The 13,482-nt window shown below is 37.8% G+C and overlaps 1 long non-coding RNA gene across 1 annotated transcript; it reads right to left on the reverse strand.

Annotated features, from left to right (window-relative positions):
* Nucleotides 1–10,646: 10,646 nt before the first annotated feature.
* On the reverse strand, nucleotides 10,647–11,842 carry LOC115567968 (uncharacterized). The gene is made up of 4 exons (XR_003981308.1): nucleotides 11,746–11,842; nucleotides 11,130–11,157; nucleotides 10,885–10,992; nucleotides 10,647–10,740 (listed from the first exon to the last, which is right to left on the reverse strand). It is a non-coding gene; the product is annotated as an uncharacterized LOC115567968 (long non-coding RNA).
* Between the last annotated feature and the right edge of the window lie 1,640 nt (nucleotides 11,843–13,482).

The raw sequence follows: 13,482 nt of genomic DNA on the forward strand, positions 1-13,482 counted from the left end.
GTCGCTTCATGTGATGCTGTAGAGGAAAGGATGTCTATCTTGTCTTAAGACAGATTTCCTCGATCCTCTCTTCTCCCATGGTTTCATCGCATCTCTCCATGACTAAGACGCAAGGAAAAGATGCAAGTTAGGGAATTGTGGAAACAATTTAAGTGAATTGAGAAGTACCCTAGGTTACTGGACAAAGGAAACAGACTTCATATATTAGTTTTAATATTGCTTGCATTGCTCCTGTACAGTAAAACAGTTGTTGATGAGACAGAGGATTCAGAGATGGCGGCAGTAGGGGATCCACAGTTCTAAAATGCCTGTCTTCCATACAGAGGCAACAATGTGTTGCAAGGTTTCAAATCACTTCAAGAACATGGGAATCCTAAATCCTGCATCTTCTCTGACAAAGCATGCACTGTTCCTTCACTGTTCCTGCACCTACAGTCACATTTCACTGTAAGGCCAAGATGTGGGTTGGGATTGTATGGCCACCTTCTTACCCCGGCTGCATAAACAGGGCCCACGACTGGGAGGACCAAGGAGAAATCCAGAGGAATTCCTGCCACATGAAGAGAGGCCCTGACATTTCATTGGGAGCAGCAGGGAACAATTCAGGCATGTTGATTCGAATGTCACGGTAGCTGGGATGGTGAAGGAATGTGTGTGAAGTTTGTGCCTGGCCCCACCCTGCTGGATGTGGCGTGGTAGTGCCACCTTTGATGACACAGAATGGTACGCTACATCTCCTGACTCTAACCTAAGTCATAGGTATGACATTGCTACTATAATGAATTCCAGCACTGCTCCAGAGCATGTGATCAGCATTTACTGAGCCATGAAAAACCCAGACAAACTTGGAAGTGCTCTGTCTGGAGCTAACTGCTGGATCTTCATTAGCAAGAAGCGTTGGAGATGGAGATTTGTAGAATAGTAGGATTCTGACAGGGCTCAGTCACATTATGTACCTTCCTGAGAGTCTGGGACAATGAAAGAATGCATTTCAAAAGCAGAGTTGGCCGAGAGAGATCCACTTTCTTGACCAGAAAAGACCCTTTTTCAGCCCTCCCTTTTCCTAATCAGCTGAAATACAGCTCAGCTCAAATTGAAGACAATATGAATGATTACATTCATCATATCCCACAATGAGCATTCATGCCCGTCCTGTGACGTGATTCTCTCAGAACGCTCTGTGCCAGCAAGCGACGTGAGACTACTCCCCATCAGATCCTTGCCAACCAGAGCCCAGGCTGGTACCCCCCTCTCTCCCCACCACCCTCCTCCCCTCCCCCTCTCCGGTGGCCTACGTGCAGACTGGCAGCACCTCAGCTCTAGCCTCTTTCTCCTCTGTATTAGATTCTGACCCCCCCCCTCCCCTCACTGTGTGAGTTAACATCACCCCATATTACACGTTTTTCACCGTCACAGCACACACGCAGACATTGTCGAAGAGATCCAGTCACATTAATGGTAATTGTATGCAGGCTCTGCCATTGGCAGCAGAATAGTCTCCAGGCTTTTTTTCGAGTGCCATTCAAATGTGTTTGAAAACAGTGCTGCTTCTCGTGAGCTCCTACCTCTTTATCTTTGGATTTCCCTTCTCTTTTCAGTTTAGCAGCAATATTTAAGATGAGTATTATTGCAAGTATGCTGATATAATTTACAATAAGTAATACGTTTAACAGGCCTGTTTGTTAAGTGTTATAGTGTTAGATGCCTTTATGTTTTACTTAAATCATATTTTGTGGTTCCACTGGCAGCAGGAATTTTATAATTATAAAAACCCTCACATACTCTATTACTACCACTACTACGACTACTACTACAAACAACTTTGTTGTGATGGGGTCATTATCCAAATTTGTGCTATTTTTGTTCATATAGCTTCTTGCTCTTTTTTTTTCCAAGTCTCTTTTTTCATTATAAATGACTAGTTAGCTCTAATTCATGTGCTGGTTTATATTTCAAGGCCAAATAATAATGCAGGGAAACTCTGCAGGATTTAAAAAAAAATTCTACTGAAAATAAATTTGTTCGGCCTGATGAGGAGGAGTACTCATTGGTGTATCTGTATACAGTACATTTGCAGAACTACCTCTTGACTGAATATATTTTGGAATAGTACAGGATTTTTGATAATCAATTAAACAATTAATCATCAGATCAATCCAGACTGAGAAATGATCATAGGTTGCAGTTTTACAAAAAAGTAGTGAGCTCCACCTCCACCACCAACAACAATGAAATCCTGGGTAATGTATGAGTAATTATATAAGTATGAGCAATACTAATATAATGATATATCTTATCGTATGATGCAACAGGAAACATTATACTGGAATATGTACTTTTACTTCGTATGCTTGTACTTTTTTCTGAATATTCTTCTGACAAAGAACTTTCAGTGCAGGACTCTGACAAGTAACAAGGTATTTCACAGGATGGCATTCCTACATCAGCAAAGGATATATATTTATGTATATATATATATATATATATATATATATATATATATATATATATATATATATATATATATATATATATATACACACACGCACACATACAGTTGTGGGATTCATGGCATTTATTGTTATCATCTGATCAAAAATAGAATATGTTCCGTTGCTCTCATTTGTCTTATCCTTTTTTGAACCAAATTGTAATGCGAAGGTCAATCAAAAATGATCACAAACATTTTACATTGAAAGTATATAATAATTTTGTGTAGCCTTTCATAATGATTTCTGCATCACCTTTACACATTTACATCAGTCTGCCTTGGGCAGCCTTATCCTCACATACGTCAGTGGAGCCATGATGACTATTACAACAATGTCAAACTATGTGTTTAGAAGGTCCTCACCCTACTCTACTTACACCTAACTCTACCATAGGTCTGCTCCACTACCACCTTACTTCAACTTATCAGGACATTATGGTGCTAATCCTCTGCTGCCAGGGCTCCATTGTCGCGCTCCAGCACTAACAGAAATGGGTAGGCATTGCCAATATGAGCACAGTCCCCAAACAGCTGGTACTCTTCCATCTTCTTCCCTCAGGTGCTGTGAAAGTTGAAGTAGTGCAGTATCAGGGCATCATGCACCTCCCATGGTGTGCCAACAGCGATGTCCAGGAATCTGCCTCTGTCATCAATTGTGCCCTGTAGGAGGACAGAATAGAACCTCTTCCTGTTCATGTAGTCACCACCTCTGTTGATGGACCTCTGGATCCTCATGTGGCAGTCATCAAATAATATATATGATGCCACTAATGATGATCCGGTCGACCTCCAACATGATGCCCCTTGTTCCACCCCTGCTCTACACACACACTTGTGCTCATCCACCTTCAGTAGCATTTTCCTATCTTTGCCTGTCTGTAGGAGAGGGTAATTTGGACATGTCAGCAAGATAACAATGACATGCCTGTAGGTGAACAAAACAGGTGAGATTGAGATTTGTGGGTCTTATTTAAATTCAAAAGGTGACATCAAACTTCAGTGGATGATTTGAGCCTGAATCAGGACTTAAAGGTTGCTTTAAACCTGAACTACCTATTGTGTGTGTGTGTGTGAATAAATTGCAGGAATACATATGCACATTATGTATAGAGAGAGATGACCTCTCCATTAATTGAAGCTTATCTGGCGAAGTTTCAGGAGTAGGACCACACCTCAACAGTGCCAACTTCTGATATTCCTATAAATAACCACCTGACCCTCTCCTCTTCTTTGCTCTCGTATTCTGTGCCCCACCCCCCCACCCCATTTCTCTCTCCCTGTTTCCTCTTTTCTTTTCTCTCCTTTGTAGGACCATGAGGGGGTCCGTCGCTGCCCGGGTGTGGCAGCGGATTCCCTGCAGAGCTTTCCCACAACGCACTCGAAGAACTCGAAAAACCAAGATCTTCAACGTTTTGTTTTCTTTTTCTTTCATAATAAATCGTTTAAACGCATCTTGTTGACGGTGTGGTCCTTGCTAGTGAAACAAGTTCCACATCTTGGTGCTCATAGCTGTGCAACCATGAAATGGTTTATATAGTTATATGCTGTCATATGTTATTTGATTGAGCAGGGACAAGCAAAACAGTTAACTTTATATGCCATTTCTCCTCACTGATGGTGATTATTTGATACAGCCCTCAGTAAATGCTTTTGGTGTTCAGACACTTACCAATCAAACATCAGGTTGCTGAGGGCATCCATGTTTTTCCGAGTGAATGCACTGCAACACTTTTAGACTGCAAGTCATAAATATCAGCTTGGAAATTCCAACTTCCAACTTGCAATGAAACGCACCATTATTGTTGGTTAGCTGTAGATTTTAAGCCTTACAGAGGAGGAGGAGCTAAATCATGCATGATTTTATAATCTAGACAGATATTTTTGAATTTGATGAGGGTGGATGAATTTTCCCAGCTAAGCAGTTTAAACCTCCTCAGACACACTACTAGAAATAATGTTAAGATAAAGATATGTGACTTTGTTAAAAACATGCAGCAAAGGTTTAATGTTACATCTGGTTAAAACACATTTAAAATGGTTAAAAGATACACCATAAATAGGATTAAAAAGCTATTTCATGGGTGATTTAAAAGGTCAAATGTAATAAATACATTTCTGATATTGTTTTAAACATTGTGTTTTATTTTGAAGAATTCATGGTTTTAAAAAGAAATCGGTATTGTGAATAAGAGTAATACTGATCATGCATTGGCTTAGGTGGTTGATTGACAGGTGTGCAGTAACAGGAAGTAAGGGCATGAGCAAAGTTTTGTTGCTTGACTAATTAAATCGCAATTTAAGTTGCTTATATTGAGTTGCAATTGAAAGGAAATATTACTGAGACATCTGAAATTGCTGAAAGAAGTTTAAATACTATTTTATTTTGTTTACATTGTTTATATTGAAACTTTGAAGACATTATTTATTTTTAAATGTGTCAGTCTGGAGATTTATTATTATCTTTGTGAAAGGAGACCCAAGACGATTTAAAGTGTGTATTAGCACAAGAGAAAAATAACTACAATACATTATTTTTCGTTATTAAAGGTTAAGTTAAGCAACTTGAAGAACTCAAATTTAACTGGGGTTAAGTGGGCTACATGTTTCTTGTTTAATGTTTAAATGCTTGTTTGTATAATGTTTCCAGTGGGTTTATGGCTGTAGAGTCTTAGACCAGCTTATGAGACAATATGTTATGTGGGAGAGAACAATTAAGTAGTATAGCTTTGCTGCCTCAGTTAATAAGACGTTTCTGATGTACCTGAAGTCTGATAAAATGAAATTTCTGGTTTCTTGACTCTATTGATGTGGGTTTCGAAGCTGAGGTTTCAATTTATGTGTAATCCTAGATATGTGTATTCTCTAACAACTTGTAACCTTTCTCACAGAGGACCCTTCTCACCTCATTTCAGTTACTGCCATCAAACAGACGGTACAAAGTTCCACTGGCCCGGATGAACATCTACATCCTTCGACCGCCCACAACTAGACGTCAACTCTAGATAGCTAGATAGATAGATAGATAGATAGAATTACTTTAATGATCCCAGACAGGGAAATTATTTTTTTACAGCAGTAGTGGGTCCGCCAATAAAACACTTTGTACATAACATAAATAGAAGGCAATATATACATAGTGTATATATACAATATACATATACATAGTGTATATATACAATATATATATATATATATATATATATATATATATATATATATATATATATATATATATATATATATATATATATATATATATATTTATTGTATATATACACTATGTATATATATATATATATATATATATATATATATATATATATATATATATATATATATATAAATCATTTGCAGACTTCACCTAAGGGAAACATTCTGGTCCAGTGGAAAAAAAAATCTCTCTGGGAGAATCATGACCAGATGTTACAGCTTTTTTCAATTTTTTTTGAAGACTTTCCCCTTGTGTTTCCTCTCTGTAACACCAGCCTCTCTTTCTGGCCAGAGCCTTTTGATACAGGAGAAAGACAGGGTGGTGCTAGGTGAATTTCATATTTAAGTTTATGGTGGTTGTTATTTTTCCCATGTGTAAATAAAGTAGATTGGAAGTGCCTACTTTTGGGCTGCTTCTTCAGACATGCTCCCAGAGAGATACTAGCAACACTTTGGCAACGCTTTCTTTGAGTTTCTCTCAAATTCTGCATTGTCATGGTGTCCTCTTCTCAGCAATGATTTCTCTGGGAGAAGTGTAATTCTACATGCTTACAGCAGTCTCAGCGTAACTTTTTCTCGTTGAAAAAGGCCTGTCCATACTTGAAAAGTTAAACATGAAAATGTATGTGAGAATTTGGCGAGAGGTATAACCTGTTAAGAACTAGCCTCTATTTCGTGTCATTGCTTGATAATTAACATAGTTTATCTCAAGAACATCAAGGTCTATTTCAATAATCAAGGTGTCATAATAAAGGGAACACTTGAAATATTCGTTCAGATGTGTAAGTCTAAGTATATTTGTCACTGGGTACGAATGAATAAAGTTGGCACTTGGCATAAATGAAAGAAAAATAAATGTTACAACGAATATCCCTGAGGTATGATGCAGCTGCCGCTAAAAATCTCCAGCAAACCATATCAAAACATCTGAACATTACCTCTGACAACTTTAATGCTAATAGAGTGAATAAGGACACATTTAGATTTTTAGATTTTTTTTAGGTTTTAGTACAGAGCACTGAGGAAGAATCTCCAAATGTGCCATGTTGGTACATTTGGGCACCATCTGTACCATTTAAAATTTCTCAGCCACAAAACTAAATATTTCACAGGTGCTCAAAAAGTAGCCCTGTTGGGATCTGCTTGAGTTTTTTCTGGTTAAATCTGTTGACAGCCTGGGGCTAAGTGGGGCCATGCAGAGAAGACTTACCTGATGTGTGTTAAATCAAACGGATAGGAATATATGACATCCTCCAACATGCCTGATGGGGGGTTCGTGTGATGGGTGGCATCCTGGAATACTATTACACTAGCTGTTCAGGCTCTCTTGGCACCAAGACTCGTACCGCAACAGGGGTGACTAGAACTCAGCGTGTTACCACACACAAATGTTACCATCAAGGGAGAAGGTGGTTATGTGATACACTGCTTTCATCACACAGCCAAGAAACAGTTTGTTTCCCTAATTGAGCAATGGATAATATATAGGGTATTTGGGGTCAGCTATATAAATAGGAGTGCATATACTATTGAGCCTGTTCTGGTGCTATTTTCTGTAATTTTACACTTCAGTTAATCCTATCTCACTGACCAGAATGCCTGGGTTTCTATTGATATTTTAAGTGGAATGTTTAATTTACATATCAACAGCACTGTTCTATAAGAGCAAAATGAGCTGTGATGCTGAAGTCCAGCAGTAATAAATCAGTCCTATTTTATCTCATGGAAAAAATACAGTCCCCAATTATTAACAAGATTAATAAAATGTGCACACTAAAAACAGTTGGGTTAAAAAATAACCCAATTTTAACCCAATTGCTGGGTTGAATAAGGATGAACCCCTTTTTTGGGTTATTTTAACCCAACAGGTTGGGTTATTTTTTTCGACCCAACTTTTGGGTTGAATATTTAACCCAAAAGTTGGGTTATGCTAACTACAATGTTGGGTTATTTTTAACCCAACTGTTGGGTTGCGCAATTTATCGCTTCTTTGACCAAAAGAACAAAAGTTGGGTCGAAAAAAAATATCCCCACCTGTTGGGTTAAAATAACCCAAAAAAGGGGTTCGTCCTTATTCAACCCAGCAATTGGGTTAAATTGAATAGTGTTGGGTTATGTCGAGCTCCACTATTTCCTTAACTTAAACAGGCTCCTTTACTTCCTGTCTTACATTATTGGACAAACTGATTAATCCAGGTCCCAGCTGGCATTTTAATGTCGAGTCACTGTTGAATCAACGTCAGGTGCTAGTGCTGGATAACCGTTGAATTTTGTTTAGATTTTGCAAATCTAATCAACGTTGAAATAGTAATGTCATTCCTACATCACGTTTCTCAACATAGGTGAATTTGCCAACATTGAATCAATATTGATTTTAGTTTAGATTTTGCAAATCCAATCATCCTTGAAATTTATACGTCACTATAAATTCCTGCTTTTCAACATAGTTTGACACACTATATATTTTTGTAACACTGTTTTTACTAAAGTAATGATGTGTTCAACAGAAGCTCCAGTAACAATTAACACCTTAAAATGGATACATTAACACTAAGTACACAACCACACCATTTTAACCAAACTCAATGTTTATTAGTTTGTGTTGTCATTGTATTTCTGATATTGACCAAACAACTAATCTGATAGTCAGTAAAATAATCAGTAATCAAAAACAATAATAAATAATACACTAATGAAATTAGCTTTTGTTATCAGCTATAAAAGTGCCTTTGGCTTCCTGGCTAATTCCTTTCAATGACGACTCACAGGGTGGTAGTGAACTGGATTGTGTCATGGTCACTGATGAGAGTAAGGAGGCCCACTGCAACACCATCAAGCTCTGGCTCATCAGACTCGCCCTGAATGAATGAAAAAGAGATACTAATCACAAACTAACACATGGAACAGAACAGATGACATTTCATTTATCTTTCTTTAACCAAGTCCCATTGAAATCCAATACCTCTTTTACAAGGGAGACCTGGGTAGAGTTGCACGGTACCCACGGTACCCCGCGGTGCCAAATCCTAACGGTTCCTACTATACTAGAAATTCTACACGACGGTACTACCGTGGATTACTATACTACCGGTGCCAGTTTCCGCTACATAGCGGCCGCCTCTACTCTCCTCCCGGCTTCTCACTGCATGCTACTCCCTTGTAAACAAACCCACATGCTAACTACTGCAACCGAACTACACAGCTGCTGAATGATTGATGGTTACTGGTGACGTCCGGGGATATGATAGGCTGTTTCTGCACGCTGGGTCCGCCCGTCTCTTAGCTGATTGGCTGTTCGTGTGTTTCTGCCGGCAAGAACTAGAGTCCTACAGAGAGAGGACTCTTTAGGACTCTAGCAAGAACGAACTCCATGGAGACTGCTCCGCTTCGATAGAAATTCGCTTCAAAACAAACTACAAGCTAAAGTTCTGTCTCGCCCCGACGCGCGCACTGCTTACAGTCACTAACACGAGACAACACACTCACCATGGCAGAAGCACCGGGCCCGAGCGGCGAGTCTGCCGCGGCGGCGTCTCAGTGGCACCACTAATTTTGCTCAAAAAAACAAACTCCAAAAGTCACATTTGGAACTATTTTAGCTTTAAACAAGGCACAGATGGTAAAGCAATAGACGAGGCCGTCCGCTGTGCAGGCGCTGCCACCAAGCTATAGGAGCCAAAGGAGGGAACACATCCAACCTCATAAAACACCTGCAGTGTCGTCACCCAGATTTATATGTCGAATAACAGGTTAGTATGCCCTGTTTATTTTCTCATTGGCTAATATTAGGCTATATGCTCCGTGTACAGGCTGAGGGATGAAGAGTTAAAGGATGTCAAAGTATAAAGCACCTAGAAAATGCATAAAAATATAGTTTTCACAGGGAATCAGTTCCTGCTTATTGTATTTTGTCCTCTATGGTTTATTATGTTGGAGAAGAAGCATTATTGTCAAATATATATTTTTTAAAGACAGTGGATTTGTTATCCTAAGTTGATTATTTATAATAGTTAAACATAAATTAATGTGCAAAGGAAACTGAATGATTATTTAATGTCAACCATATCAAGTATTTAAATAATTTTTAAAATAAGTATTTATAACTTGTACAAATACATTGCAGTTCATAAAAATAACAATAATAAAAAAAGGCTGCAGTATCGCGATAATACCCGGAACCGTGATACTTTGTCTGGTATAGTATCGTGGTTACTCATTTTGGTATCGTGACAACTCTAGACCTGGGTCTCTTTGTAAGAGGTGGAAAACATAAGATCCATGATTCAAATCCTCACAAATTACCAGAGAATCTAAGTGGTGTGAGTGACTGAAACCAAACTAAAAGACATTTACAGGAAAATGTTCTACTAAACATCTTATCACTCTGAACATAACGCCAATACAGTTCCTTTGTAGGGAAGAGAAAGAAAACAGACCATATACGAAAACTGTATGGGTAGACTAAACAAAGGTAAGTCCTAAAACATGTTATTTTGATGAACTGTTTACATAATAGACAGTAGTCAGTAACTTAAGACTCACTGTGCAGGTTCTGAAAAATCCAGAACGTCCTCGAACAGATACAAAGGAAGGGCGTGGAGGACAGGAGAGCGCTTGGTGTGGATGTCGTCGATTTCCTATTCAGATAAAAACAGAATTGTATACACGGAAGAATTTACTGAACAAAGCTGATTTTAAACAGTCCAATCAGAGCACATGTCCACAAATACCCTGTTCACATCTTTAATGCAATCAGACAGATGGCAAACACAAAGTGGACTAATTGCAAAATTCACAAAGCTCATTTGAATCAGTGAACCTGTTCAATGTTGTGATGGTTCAACCTATGAAATGTGTAATAATCTATTTACCTGTTCATTGTGGATTTTTAAAATTTCAGCCAGAGAATCTGCTGTCTTCCCAGTTTTTGACTCCCTCTGTCTGAATAAGGTCATCAGTCGAGGAAGATGGTGGTCATGCTCAGCATAGAATGTGTTGGGCAGGTTCTGATTCGTAATCCGCTGGAACTCTGCATACAACTACATTGAAATAACAGCAGGAGAATACAGCAACAACACTTAAAAAAACAGTTCAATTTTAAGAATCTAGCACACATTCATGAAGTGGCCAGATGAGTAAGAATCACAATTTTCACTTTAAAAGAGAGAGCTGATCCATATTACCTAAGATTCTATTTTGAGAGCAGGCCAGAGGTCCATGAGCTCGTTCACTGCTGGGCAGGACATCACTATGGTCTGTCGGCGTGGGAAAATGTGGTCTCCATCATCTTTCTAATGAAGGGGAAATGTACAAATGCAATCAGTATAGAGACATATACGAGGGCTGATTCTGGAATAGTGGCTGTGCTGCAGCCTGTGGTGTCTAAATAAAGGTATTCTGGAGGTGAAAGAAGCTGCGCACAACTTACACGTCCAGATCATTTTGGAACCAGCAACCTAAAAGGCAAAGAAAAAAATGACAAAATTAAGACCACCATCTAAAACTTTTAAAACAGAATTGCTTATACTTACTACTTAATATAACAAGTTAATTACTATTAGCTCACCCAAATATCACAGACTACAGCTAACACTGCTTTAAAATGATAACGTGTTTTCCTCAAAACAATTTATAATGTCTATAGATAGAAAATAGCTCAAGTAAACTTATTAGTTTTTAACAGGTTTTTAAGACAATTCTTGAATTACATTTTGGACTCTTTAGACCAATCATCTTTCTTTTTTGCAAGCAAATACAAAGTTAAGTAAAATATTATCTGTGCAGTGCAAAAGGTTAAATATCAATTAGGAAGATGATATTTATGAACAGAACACATTCATGGCTTGTTGAATTGAATACGGCAAAAAGTTTTCCCTTGATCAAACTGGCAAGTAGAATAAACAATGATATATGTATGTGGGAGGTCATATGATTTAGGGTTAACTTACCAAACTAAAACATTGTCTGAGAAAAAAAATGTATTGGTATTTACAGAGACGGGAGGGGCGGTTGATAGAAGAATTCATTCATTGGATTAATGTTACCTGGTACTATCTTTATCATATCTCCAGTTATCTTCCTTATCTCTGTCTTGACTTCTTGAAACTGGAACAGAGAGATGCAATAATGGGAAATACATTCATCACATATCAAAATATACTGTTTGTGAGCTTGGCTCCTCTGAGAAATCAAGTTGTAACCTAGGTTAGCTAATGTTAGCTTGCTAGTTTTGGCAGCTAACCATTACATTCATTGTAATTGGTTCGCTAGTTAGCACCATGGTGGCTAGCAGAGTTTTGCCTCTGCTGTAAAGCTTTCTGCCTCCTGTTGCTTCCGGCCGCCTAGTGTCTCTCTGCAACGTTCCAGCTTTTCTTCTTCTGTGTTTTTTCAAAGAGCGGTAAGGAATCATCCCTGCAGCTGCTCAGCACTTAAGTAGAAATAAAAAATGTATAGGCTACATTAAACTGATGCCAATAGAAATACTAAAAATTAAATCAAATAAATAAATGTTGTCTTCCTCAAATGTCAAATGCATTTCAGACCATTTTCCCCAATCAAATTGTTACTGTTTTAATAGGCTATGATTGCAATTTATTTGTTATGATCGATTTTATTGTATTTTAGCATGTGCTATATAAATTAAGTTTATTTTTAAATAATCCCTATTTAAAACAATAGAAATAACAGGACTTTAATAACTTAATTCTGCTATGTTGTACTTTAGTGATGTTTTTACGTACTAAATCTCACTATCTAATCTAGAGTTGTAGTTGTTACTGCCAAATTCAACCACAGTCCAAACCGGTCCAGGTCAAAATCTGCTTAGCCTGACGATGACGACACAGACCCACTTCGCGCATGCGCAAGCAGGTGTTGTCTCGAACCGTCAGAGCCAATAGAATCCAGCTCTAGTTCTCTTAAAGTACGCCAGGAGATGTAGAAAGTGCTTTTATCATGACTCAACAAATGTTTAATTCAGAGTTGATCTTTCAACATTATATCATTATTTCTGTATTAGCACTTTTTCAACAGTTAATTGATCAGCATTGTTTGGATGTTGGAACACCGTTATTTTTCTGCTGATATATTTCAGCAAAATGTTTAGAAGTCATGGTTGTAAAAATAATGTTGATTTGACATACAACACAAAAATTGTTGATATTTCAATGTTGAATCCATAGTGAGTTAACAACACCACTTCAACTATTTGGTGTTCGACATCGTTGAGAAGTTGAGATCTGAACTACACCACAAGTTCCAAACTCCGCCCACTGCACTTCTTCTTCTTCTTCTTCTAGGATTCCAGGCTCACTGCACTGTTTCGAAGCATTGCCCATCCTTTCCAGAGAATTTATTTCAAACGGCAGACAGCCATTGAGCCAATTTCACCACATCAAATCATGATTTCTTTTTTTTTTAATTATTATTTTTGTTATTATTACCACCAACATTACTGTGTATGGTCACAGTATTCATATACAGCATGCTTAAGTATTTAGTACCTCTTTAAAAGGTAAAGGACGCATTTCATGTACATAAGGTGTGTGATTATAAATAATGTTAATGAGATTACTCCATAAAATACTCCCCGTCAAGAAAAAAATAACTTTTTAATTAAAAAACAAACCAACAAAAAAAAAAAACAAGCCTCTAACCAAAAAAATTGGTTATTCTCTGAAAAACAACCCAAAAATGGAAAACCCAGAAATTGGGTTAAAATAATAGCCCTATAACCCAGAAAATGGGTTACTCTTTATAAAATAACCCAACAATTTAACCCA

The sequence above is a fragment of the Sparus aurata genome, chromosome 17, assembly GCF_900880675.1.
Source record: "Sparus aurata chromosome 17, fSpaAur1.1, whole genome shotgun sequence".
Classification (NCBI taxonomy): Eukaryota; Metazoa; Chordata; class Actinopteri; order Spariformes; family Sparidae; genus Sparus; species Sparus aurata.